Source organism: Symphodus melops (genome assembly GCF_947650265.1).
Source record: "Symphodus melops genome assembly, chromosome: 7".
NCBI lineage: Eukaryota > Metazoa > Chordata > Actinopteri > Labriformes > Labridae > Symphodus > Symphodus melops.
This window is the reverse complement of record NC_136697.1, coordinates 17,308,895-17,321,623: the sequence shown is the minus strand read 5'-3', so window position 1 is coordinate 17,321,623 and position 12,729 is coordinate 17,308,895. Positions and strand designations below refer to the sequence as shown.

General features: G+C 39.4%; 1 protein-coding gene across 11 annotated transcripts in view; it reads right to left on the bottom strand.

Annotated features, from left to right (window-relative positions):
* Positions 1-9,429, bottom strand: part of kmt2cb (lysine (K)-specific methyltransferase 2Cb) — a 69,149-nt gene extending 59,720 nt beyond the window's left edge. For 6 of the 11 annotated variants that reach the window (XM_079349249.1, XM_079349254.1, XM_079349257.1 and 3 more), the window contains exon 1: positions 8,383-9,247. The gene's annotated coding sequence lies outside the window, so the exon portion shown is untranslated. Of the gene's footprint in view, positions 1-8,382; positions 9,248-9,300 lie in introns of those variants that run through there. The other 5 variants (XM_079349256.1, XM_079349259.1, XM_079349250.1 and 2 more) reach the window with 3 other exon arrangements.
* Between the last annotated feature and the right edge of the window lie 3,300 nt (positions 9,430-12,729).

Sequence of the window (12,729 nt, the reverse complement as noted above, 5' to 3'; positions counted from 1 at the left end):
CAAATGCCATTGCCGTTTTTATTGCAGCGGAAAACATGCAGAATGGGATTTTTGTGTCACTGTTTTTTTTTTTACAAGTTCTTCTTTTGTCAGAGGGAAACATTAACAGTTCTGGGATAACTCTGCTGTCCTAGATATGATTCTTCTTAGGTTTATTATGTGCTCAAAGGCCGTTCAAAAAAAAACCGTTGGCTTAATAAACCAAAATGTATCAGTTTGTGTCTGCAATTTAAAAGTAATATTTATATAAATATATATTGATTGTTTTAATCAACACTTTATCCATTCTAAAAGTCCATGTCTTGAAGAAATGTCTCCGGTACCCAACAGTACGCAGAGCAACAGTCACTATAACTAGGCTTCCTGGGCTTCTTCCTTATTTAAACAGGGCTGCACTCCCACTTCTCACTTGAAACAGTCTGCAGTCATTCCACATCAAGCCACTCCAGGTTTTCTATTTGCTGAAACCCACCCACCAGAAGAAACCCACAACAATCACACAAAGGTAAACAAGGGAAATGTTGCCCCTTAGTTATACTTTACATGAACAGAAATGGAGAGATGGCGTTTGTTCATGATAGAAGCAAAGGATCATGGGTGGCCATGTGTTTAAGGTGGAATAAACTTCTGAACAGGTTATGAATAATCTAAACTGTTTAGAAAGAGAGTTGTTTTCCAACAGAATTGAATTGCTCAGCTTAACCATGCCGGTCTGTTATCGTCATCCAACCTTTTTCACCCAACCTTGATGCCAGGTTATAGTTTGTGCGCCTCAAAGTACAGGGGCTGTTATCCTCAAAGCTGGAGGACTGGGTTCAAGTCTGAGTTCCCTTCGATGTTGGTCAAACCCAAAGTAGTTCTGGACCTGCCATGATAAGGATTGTTCCGAAGCTCTTATTACTGAAACAAGTAAAGAGGGTCGAGGAGAGAGGAAGTTAATCTAAGGAACGATAAGCAATGATTAATGTAAACTCTTTTTTTACTAACAGAAATGGCCCCTTTTTCAGAGAGCACTCATGAGCTTACAAACGGACATCAGTCAGACCTTCAAACTAAAACTAGATGGACACTAAACGGTGAGAGAGCTTCTTCTTCTTTTTGTGTGAAGCACCTTGAATTGTCTTGTTGAATTAAAATAAAAACAAGTCACTTTCTAAAGAATCAATTTGTGACGAATTGTCAGAACTCGTCTAAAAGTTGGCTGATTCATATAAACCAATGTGACCAGTAGCATGCAAGTGCAGTCACCATCATCCAAATCTCTTATTGTGAGCAGCAAGCTGTGCTGGGTTACATCGTGACACAGACCAGACTGGCAGCGACACTTTTTAAAAATCTTTTCTACCTCATGAGGTCAGAATCCTGCATTTAAAAAAAACAGTGGCAGTCTGCTTGTGGTGTGCTACTTTAATAAAAAGAATCGAATTAAGTCAACCAGTGGCTTGCTTGCGTGGGTGGGCAGCATGATTCTCGGGGCTGGGGGTCTTTACTTCACGACAAAGCTTGTTCTTCCTGTTTGTTACATACATAGACTTACACTGTTATGTTTATTTGATAACAATGAATACAGTGCATATTTGTGCAGAAACAAGCAGCTGATAAAGCTGACTGAAAGGCTAATCCATTTGTGAGCGGACATCGTCTCTTCATGTGGCGTTATGGAGGACAGGACGTCTCATGTGTTTATCAAATATTTTTTCTCTTTCTTTCTGTACTTCGGTTTGAAAAGTTTCACGATTCAAACGGCGAAACCCCATGGTTCATAAAGCTTGTTCCAAAATCAGGGCGAACCTTCACTTGGCTTACATCTATGGAGTCAGACTGCTTTCTGTTGGACGGGCGGCGAACACCTGCTGTGAGCTTGCGCGCTAACTGCTAAAGTATCTGCTTTTCCATTAGCACAGGTGTAATAGGCGTATTCTAAGTTAGCTTGCAGTCTAGCTACAAGCAGTGAACATACATGCTAAGTCCTGCAGTGGTGCAGTGAGTGTGTGTTTCTGGTGGCTATGAGCCCAGCAGTTTGAATGTTTTGTTTACATGCAGCAACGAACGTTACTTAGTCCACCTTTAAAACTAAGACAAAGCCAGCGACTCTTTTCCTGCATGTCATTCACTATTTCTCTATCTCTGGTTTTCGACCACCCTAATAATTAGAGGAGTATTGAATGACAGCCAAAAATCATTCAGTAAAGATCTCTTTTGTTTTAAAACAGAGACATATATTCTCTTGTTCATTGATTGGGAAAGAAAAACATAAAAATTAAAACATTTTGCCCTCAATTTCCTTACACTAAAATCAACTTGTTGCTCTTCAGCTCTATAATCTGAATGTGCAAAAAACAAAAAAAAAACAATTCAACAAATGATCAATATAGTTCATGTGTATTTCTGCCTTTATAAGGCTGAGTTTATAACATCTCATCCCATAGTATAACATAATGGCTAAAAGCAGCAGCGTTGTTCTTTGACATTGAAAAGGTTCAGTTGTTTTCTTCGCCACTCTCCTCAGCTATCATACTACACATTACATCCTTCAACTTGACACCTCTTACTCTGGAGATAACTGGCAATTATCTTAGGTTTTATCATATTGGCAAAATGGTGAATGAATAGGCCACGTCCACAGGGACCCATCTGTGAGGTCAAATGTTCTCGTCTTAGGTGGGTATGGCGTATGTGCATTAAATGTTTCTCATTCATTGATTTTCTGTCTCTTCTAGCGATGGTTTTAAACTTTCTTTATGTATTTCAATATCAGCTACTCCTCCAAGACTATTGTGAATTTAAGAATACATCACTTTGGTGTAAAGGGATTCATTCAGGAGATTTTTCCAGTTTTGATTCTAGGGGTGTAACTAAGGTCCAAAATGTACTTTTGGACACACTGGCCAAGGTGGTGGGTAGATTCAAAGAAATCCCCGGCCAAACATATTTTTAATGGACTGAAGAAAAGAAAAAGAAAGAAGAGGTTTTCGAAGTGAGTTTAATAAGGTCTTATGTTTTGTTGAATCAAGAGATTTAAGTGAAGGATTGAATAATGTTATTAAATGATAATTATAAAAATCTATTTGCTTGTTGTTTTTTAAATAGGTAGTAGTGTAGAGAGTAGAGCCCCCTGAATCACAAGATTACAGACTAAAAACAAAAATTCATACATCTGATTTAATACAGAAAAATAACATTTTCTCTCTATTTGACTTTGACAATATTCAACACTTAATATTAGAAGACTGTTTATTATTTCACGTGTGTGTATCTTGGACTGCTCCTGCTTTTCGAAGCGCTTTCTCTCAAGTGTTTAGGACGCAGCGCTGTCTGTGTGGAGAAGTTCACAGGCTACAGCAGCCCGTTGGATGACGTTGCTTTCGTCAAGTTAGCTGCAGAAATGGTGAGAGTGACTAGAAAAACAGTCGAACCGACCATTCGACCGGGTCACGTTTTTGTTCTTTTGTTTACTCGGTCCATACGGAGCATAGGCTAACGCTAGCTGCTACTGAAAGCTTATGTGCTGCTGCTGAGATAAAAAACATGTAAATTATACTCCGATACATTATCAGTGCACGTTGTCTTTCTCAGGTCGGTTTCGCTCGACTGTATAGCTTTGACACGTAGTTTGTTCGTTTTAATGGGTGATGGCAGAGAGAATCCCTCCCATGATAGCCCATGAGCCTCCACGGCATCTATTGTTTTAATTGAGAGCCACCTAGCTGATTTTACATACTGTACCTTTAAACATGAAATAATCCACACAACAAAAAAAGTAGAGGAAAACCAAACAAAACGACTCAAAATAAAAAGCCACTCAGATACGAATAACATCTGATGATTTGAAAATATAAAATACAGACAAAATAAGCTGCCTTTAGGAGCAATGTATCAAAAGCCATGCATTTCTAAATAAATTGACTTTCAAATAAAATAAAAATAAATAAATGAGAAAATAAATATTCATTTATGAAGTGTGCAATGACATAGTTAACAGGTTGCAGTGGTAGTTCATGTTCACTAGCAGCTCGTGTATGCCAGTAAAGGACCACTGACTGGCTTAAGTGAAAACATGATGGGATGTTGGAATGAGGTTTGAGCACTTTGAATACACACTTGAGGTCTCAGTCCTCTATTACTGCATATACACGCACCGTCTCAAAAATATGTTTGACTCATAGTCCTCGGCCCTCTCTGCTTTCACATCCAGAGGCTTTTTAAAAACAGCTGAGATGAGTTGTGAGAAACCTGTTTTCCTCTGGTGATCAGCTCCTCTGGGTAACGCTGTCTAATATGCAATAAGAGGTCTTGACATGTTCAGAATCGCGGCGCAACCAAATTTCTCCCCACAACTGATTGAAAGGTCCAACATGTAAGATATCTCATGTGTTGAGTCATTAAGAGCCCTTACTATATGAACAGACTTTAAGGAGCTTTTTTGAAGTGCTGCTTTCTCTGACATGCAGCTGCCAGTATTTCCTCCTTATTAGTTTCAGTTTCGGTCAGTAATGGTCTGTCTTTGTTTTGACCAGAGAAGGTTAGCAGTTTTATGGGACCCCCATACAGCAGTTCTGCTTCCTGGTTAGCCAGTTAAATGGACAAACAGGTGTTGCAGCAATGGATGCGGATGGATGAAAGCAATGACGTAAAACAAAGCAGGTATGGTTGTTGACGATGAGATGGTGACGGGCGCAACATTTTTAGTTTGTGTCAAAGTGGCAAAGTGGTTCATGTATAACTGACTCTACCCAACCTAAGATCCCTGAGCATTTCACTGATAAGCTTCACGACCAGACTCAAGGTAATACGAGGATAATTATTGTGGATGCTTCTAAAAAATGGAGGTTGGGATGCAGAAAGGTGGCACAACTAGTTAAAGTACAGCTTCAGTTTCCCCAACATGGCCAACGTGTCTGCATGCACATTATTGGATCTATTATTTTATTTATTTATTTGGGGGGGGGGGGGGGGCTCTCGCTCTAATGTTTTGAATTTGGGGCTTCCAGTACCACTGCAAAAAGCCAGGCGACAGTTATTGTTCATTCAAAGAGACGGGCGGTCTTTTGGCACTTCCACGTCAGGTTGCTAACGTATTACACTTCTGCTTTGAGTGTTTTGCTATATCTGCTTCTGGATTATGGCTGGATTTGGGCGTAAAAATACTGCCATGTGTGACGGCCTGCTTCTCCACGCAGACGTATTTCTCATAGGACTGCATGGACCGAACCATGACACCTGAACCACAGCGGTTTGGTACAAATGCAAAAACCCTTACAGGCCTATTTGAATAACATTATACTTTCCCGTGTTGTTCTTTATTGTTAATTTACCTGAAACCTATTGCTTTTTACAGAGAGTGGCAGACCAAAATATGGAATTTGGCCTGGTAGCCGGAGAGGTGCAGACCACTTCTCAATCACTGCCAATGTGCCCTTGAGCAAGTCACCGAACCCCCTCCAGCTCAAGGGGCGCTTCCAATAATGCATGTACCCAGGTGCTGCTTGTGCATGTGTGTGATTCAGGCCTGTGTGTGTGAGAAGCATACCACTAAAATAACAAATGTGAATCACAAATTCATTAATAAAGTATATAGAATAAAAATAAATAAAAGCTATTCTTTAATGATTTTTTTTTATTACGTTGATGAAACAGGATTTCACTCTGGAAAACTTGAGCACAAGTTTTCAGAAGTGACCTTGCTTTTCACTTTTAAGTACTGCACTTAAAGAGCAGAAGAAAGAGAAAATCACCTTTAAGTCTGACTGGGTTTTACATGGATATTTACTGTATGGTCAGCTCTGTTGCTCACCAAATGAATAGCCTTATCTAACTATATTTGTGGGATTTTTTTTTTGTTACAAACTGAGACTACATGCTAACAGTGTTCAGCTTCCATACATAAAATGAGTGTTTTATATTGGATGAAATGTTGATGCATCTACCAGTGGTTGTGTGAGTTGAGTTCCTGACTGATTTGTCTGTTCATGTGTTGCTTGTCAAAAGGTGTTTGCCTGTATACATGAACAATACATTAAGTCTTCTGAACAAGGCAGTGCTATAAGACGTTCACTGCGCTGCAGGAAAAAGATGGAGACCAGCGAGTGTTTTGTTGATCACTGCAGCTCAACTGTTGCATGATTTAAACATGTTTACAACCAAAGCTTCACAGATTTTGTTGGGGTTTTCTTCGGACAAATAACACTGTCAAACTCTCTTTAAACAGCAGTAGTTACTTAAAAATCTGGTGGAGACAGTGATGTTGGCGGCTGTGCTGTTTACCGACATGGTCGCCAAAGACAAAGTGGCTGTTGAAAAAGCATTTGAGTATGAGGCAAGCTAATGACAGGAAAACAAACTGATCTAAAAGTGATGACAGAGTCATTGATTTATTCCTCATGTGGTCAGTTATGTCTAAATGCCCATGATGGTTTGTGTCTGCTGTACAGTGAGCAGATAACTGTTATCAAACACAATTAAACAGTTTGATAAGCTTACTAGAGGCTACTCTTTGTTATGGCTGTGTTTCAGAGAGTTAATCTAAGTTAATCTATCTCCACCCATCCTTATCATGACTTTAAAATAAATTACCTGATTAAAACTGCAAAATGAAAAATATACTGCAAAACTACAAAAAGTGAAACATTAGATAAATAAACAATAATTTCTAATTTTCCAAAGGTTGTAAGGTTAATTGAGTTTGGTGAACAGACAGGGATACACTACAGTGACATCAAATAACCCCCCCCCCCCCCAAAATAAATAAAAAAATTAAAAAATCAAAGTTGGGGGAAGCTCGATGATGGGATACATGTATCTCAAAATCTTAAACAAACAGCTCAATGAAAGTAAAATCAGTGAAACAAAGATACAAATCACTTGTTTGTTTAAACCCATGTTCACGTGAGCCAATTTTAATAAGAACCCTTCCACGACCCCCTGGACAGAAACAAGAAATGTACAGCTGAAGGTCGATCTGTGCTAAATCCATACAGACCCCCTTGTTCTTCTCCACCAAAACGCAATCACAACAGAGTACGGTATAATTAATCTTATCACTCATTAGAAATTCAACTGTGCTAGTTTTCTGTTTCAGTATAGCAGTACACTCTTTTATATAGCATGGTGTTAGGTACCAAGAAACGCTTCATTCACTTCCATTTAGTAGTAAGTCACTTATCTTATATTTATAATTTGCCTGCAGGCTCTGTGGACAGATGGTGGAACAAAAACACCAAAATACACAATTATTATTATCCATTACAATAATTGTGTTGTCAACACAATTAATCAGAAATGACCATTTTACCTGATATTGAGTAATAATCAGGGACTTCGCTGTTTGTCTTCAACATTGTACAGGTAAGTGTTAATGTGACAACAATAAGTTGTATGAGGATCATCTTATAATGACCAAATCAACAACATGGTAAAACTCAACTAAATGTGATGAAATCAACATGAAACATCAGGGCATGTAAGGTTAGCATCCATCCGGAGACTACCAAAGGTTAGTCACGACCATCACATTCACTGAACTGAAGACATGCTAACGCTAGCTTTTGTTAACTCAGGCTTGGGCACAAAGCAGTTGCATACAGCTAACGATTGCTAGCCTGTTGTGTTGAACTCTGTCGCCTTTCCTTGACGAACCACATACACAAGCAGCCTCGGCATAGTCAGTATATGACAAACATTTGTTATTTTGTCTCATTTAAATGTCAAAATAGACAACTGGGTTCGTTAAAGAGAGACATTCAGCAGTAAGCCAACTTTGAACAGAGGGTCACATAGCAAACAGGTTATGGTCGTAGTTAGTTGGCCAACTCAGCTGGTCCGAGCTGGTAAAACTACAAACACCAGATGTTTACTGATCCAACCTTTTTGTAGTCTCGCAGTTAATGCTACATTAGATGGTGTAGGCATAATGGAAAACTTAAAGAGGGGCAATCTTAAACAAACTATCCGTGAGCCAGCTTATAACAGGGCAATGATGAGCATCTGTGCCCAACACAAAGGCTCGGTCTATTCATTGAAACGGAACAGTTCAAGAGAACTACAATGCTACTGAAAAAAAAAGTGAAAATGATGTGCTTTATAATGGCGTAGACTTTGGTTTCAGCTTTTTTGTTTTAAACTGGCTTTAGTCATGAAGCAGTTTTTAATTGTGGACATTGTGTTAGACATTAAAAACACACAGCCTAGCCCTTCTATTTCTGATTATAAAGCCCACATAAAGCAGTCTCCAGAAGGCTCTGCTCCGTTGAATAGTCTGAGTCATGAGAGCCAAGGCGGCGACAACCCCCCCAAAAAAACACCAGAATGGAGCTTGATAATGTTAGCGCAAATGAATCCTGCATGCATAAAAAAACAACTTTAACATCTTGACTGCGGGCTTACCTTCCAGCCCTATGAATAGCGAATTATCCTCTTCATGTCCAAAAAACTGGAGGATGAAACGTCGCACTTTTATCACCCAGCTAGCTAGCGAGCTAATTGAGCTAGCTAGCCTCTCTCCAATGAAGCAACACTGCAATTCTCACAATTGCATCACGCACATCATTGTATTCCTCCGTTGCGATGTTACTCCATGCTTTGCCCATTTGATGGAAACGCAGGTGATGTAAATCCAACAAAAAACCGGTTCACTGGCACACGCATTTAGAGGTGGGGGGAGATCACTTTCCTTTCTCCAATGACAGCTGTCGTCGCACGAGTTCGGCTTATATAGCTACTTGGTGTTAGCCACCCAAGTCTACGGCCAACAATGTTAACATTAACACATGAACAAGCCAAAGTCCAGGTGGCGTCAAAAATAAAGCCTCAGTAGATGAAACTTTAAAAAATGAAGACAGCAACGCGCAATTCAAATGTTGAATGCCGACCGCTTGGTTGGCATCTGGGTCTATTTTCTCAGCATCGACAAGCTGCGGGACCAAACGGCCAGTTATGAGACTCTCACAGCCAGCCTGCCACGCAGCAACAACTGCCTCCAAAAAAACATGTAAAAAACCAAACACAAGCTTGACGAAACACCACCCCGTCTAACACAGTGGCAAAGCTGCGAAAATACCATGAAATACCACTAAATTAAGTTGAAGATGTCGCTTCGGTGTACTCTGTAACGGTGGCCATATCTAATGATAAGTGGCACCGAAGCACAGCCCCTCTAGGCTCCCCCATGATATAGACCCACCTCCCCCCTACCACAATTACGGCACATATGGTTCCCAATTGATGAGGCCCTTCAATAAAACGATATACCGTGAGTCGGGAACACGTCGTATAACATCACTGAGAGTAAATATTAAAAAATACCTCGTTTAGCTTTTGATAATTTCTTCAAAATACTCTCTGACCCGGCGGAGGGATATGGGCATTTAGTAAATAAAATAATGGCTAAGGAGAGCCTCAAAAGATGGAGTGTGGATCCAGTCCGGACTGGAGCGGGAATGACAACCGTTGGAGCCTCGGTTCATGCAAATCTTCGCCAGTAGCAGCAGCAGCAGCAGCTGTACTGACACCAGCAGTCATCATCAGCCTGCTCTAAAGAGGGGAGGGGGTAAACATGGATTAAGTTTAATACGCGAGTGTGGTGGTTCAGCGCTAGTCCAGATAGCATGATGCATCCCCACAGCCTCAGGACATCGTCCCCCTTTGCTGCTTTCCCCCCCCCCGACCGTGAACACGAACACGCAGCTTGAAGAAGGCATTGCGCTGGTTGTTTCGTAGAAGGTAGTCTGGAAATTGGCAGACATACTGTACATGCAAGGGTTAAATTTCGGAAAAGCCCACAGGGGTCGGCTTCCAGCAACTACACATAATATATAACATAGCTCGTGTTTACTAAGCTCGTATTGACGTATATTTCATGTTTCGGGGCACTTATAGTACTGAGTTTATCGACTAACCCCCCCCCCCCCCCCCCCCCCCCCCCCACACACACACACACACACACACACACACACACCCCACACACACACACACACACACAAGGAAAAAAAATGTAGAGGAAATAAACAGCTCCTCTTTCAATGGTATACTTGGCACCTCTTTCCAAGACTATGAGCGCCCTCTGCTGGCCAATACAAAATAAGACAAACAAAGTGTTTGTTTACAGTTTATTATTAAGGTAGTATTTAGCTCGTTGGAGACAACGATAACATATTAAATGCAGGAGATTATAAAGAGGGCAAGAGGATCTTACTAAAACGACATGAATGTAACGCCTCACCTTCACAGTCATCAATTTGTTGGAGATTTCCTTTCCCCCCAATTGTGCTCTGGGACTTAATCTGTAGTGTTTATCTGAGTTGAGGTCTGTAAAATAGCCATTAATTTTATAGCATCAAATGATATGAAATGTCTTAGAAATAGTTTAAACTTTGCAATAAGATGATACATGACAGCACCCTACAAAGGCACTTCCTATCTGGTCAGGTGACCCATCTGTCACCTGTCTCCCACACACAGGATGGATTACATGTTATGACACATGCGACAGCAACACAAGGGAACCTGCAAACATGAAATATCACAGTAACAACAAAACAAATGCTTAACATACTGAAATCCCTTTAATGTGAGAAAGGGACAAGTAAGAATAGATGAGATATATCACAAAAAAGTCTTCATAAGTTAATTGCTTACAGGAAACTTTAGGTTCAGTTGTTAGTCACCAAATACTTCCTCCACATTATTTTTTATTATGATATGGAAATAGGATTTACAGTAACTGTTGTAAATGTATCGATGCATCTCATTCATTGATGATATAAAACTAATTAATTAGAGTCGTGCATGAATGGTGAGTTCAAAAGTGTCATTTAGAGACAGTGCTGTCACCTAAGGTCAGAAGGAGACATCACATATAGGTGTCATAGTCTAAATTGTCACCATTGAGCTGGTATATGTTTACACCACTAACCACCATTGGCCTAATTACCTTGACACCATTGACCTAATTACCTTTGAATCAAGCCTCTTTACCTTGAAACACATGAAGCTGCCATTTAGAATGGTGTTTATGTTACTCTTATGGGCCTCGTTCCTACATGTGCAAAATTGATACAGACCTAGTGACCTGATCTTGAATAAACATGCATCTCTATACCTTATATTTTAGTTGCAGGATAAATACTTATTCCTGGACCTTAATCCCTGTTCAATTAAGTTTACTTTTACGTGCAATTTTACTTTTCTGTTATGAAAACATTTTCAAGTCAATCAATCAATCAATCAATCTTTATTTATATAGCGTCATAGATGTCTCCTAAGTCAACGTTTGTAACTGGAAAAGTGGTAATAATACAAATGTTACTTAAAAACACATGTTGCTATCCATTTTAAACGATGTAAATACTCTACTATGATCAATACTGACGGTGACATTTAACAAAAAATAGTATAAAATGTTTCAGAAAAGTGGCAGGAAGCACAATTTTTTCGCATTGGGAAAATCTGAACCAAACCTTGGCCACGCTCCCTGCAGCCACCAGCGCGCTTGTGTTATGTGTAGAAACGGCACAAGCATAAATGGCTAGCTAGAGGAAACATGGCCCAACATATTTGTTTGAGCCTCAGTCAGGTTTAGAGTTAAACGAGGGAGCTGTCCTATACAACAGTTGACCTCTACATGTATACCAGAATAGTGATTGCAGTAAGCCTATTTTTATGTTGTTGTTTTTTTCATTTGTTTGCTTGTTACTGTTGCAAGCTAACTTGGCATTAGTGGATGTGAAACACCAATAACGTCCCACTACCATGTTTGCTGTAATAACTTTGACTTTGTGCAAATGTAAACTGAGTCTGGGTATTGAAAACTGTACTCCGTGTCTCATGACACAGTTTACATGTACAGAGGTCTGTATAATACAGTTCTGTCTGTTGTATACAAAAAAATATAATGATGTGTTATGTGACCCTTAACAGCGTTATGTGAAACAGCTCTACTGATTTAAATCAATAAATTATTTCAACGAGATAACAAGAATAAACATGAAGGTTGTACAGTTTTATTACAAATACCATTAGGTTTTGGTAAAGAAGAACCATTTTGGAAAATTACAGACAGAGGGCAGTATGACTCTTCTATACAAAACTGAATATCATATCAATGCCCTCATTACAATTTAATCTGAGAAATTAAGCCTTACTATTTCTCTGCATGTCTGACATCCCTTATTCCTAACCCCCCTTCTGCTTGTGATGATAAACAGGAAGCTGGTATTATTATTATTATTGCCACACTTAAGAGACATCCTGTACACAAGTATATTCCTTATAGTTGGAGAGATTTCACTATCAGTGGTGAGATGAGATGTCGTATTAAGGATTTAGCTATGTAGTCATGTAGTCGTATGCACAGTTTTGAACCCTATAAAAAGTTAAGAAAAATGTGTTAACTAGTTGATTGATATGCTGGTATCTAGTCGAAGGCTATGGTCACACACTTTACTGATGCACATATGTTTGTGTGAAGCTATGCCCACTTATAAAAGCTTATATAAATCTATATGCCACATTTATAGTGTAGGTTTATGGGTTTATAAACTGAGAAGTGTGTTTTCAGTGATTTTAGAAAAATAAAATATAATTACATGCTGAGTGGATAAATGCTCAAGGAGCTCTTTTCTGGTTGTTGAACTTAATTGATGCCCTCTGGCTATTAGCATTGAGGACTCATTTTCAAGCGAATACAGAGACACTGTGACTGGGATAAAGAATATGCTCTTTTGACCTGCACTT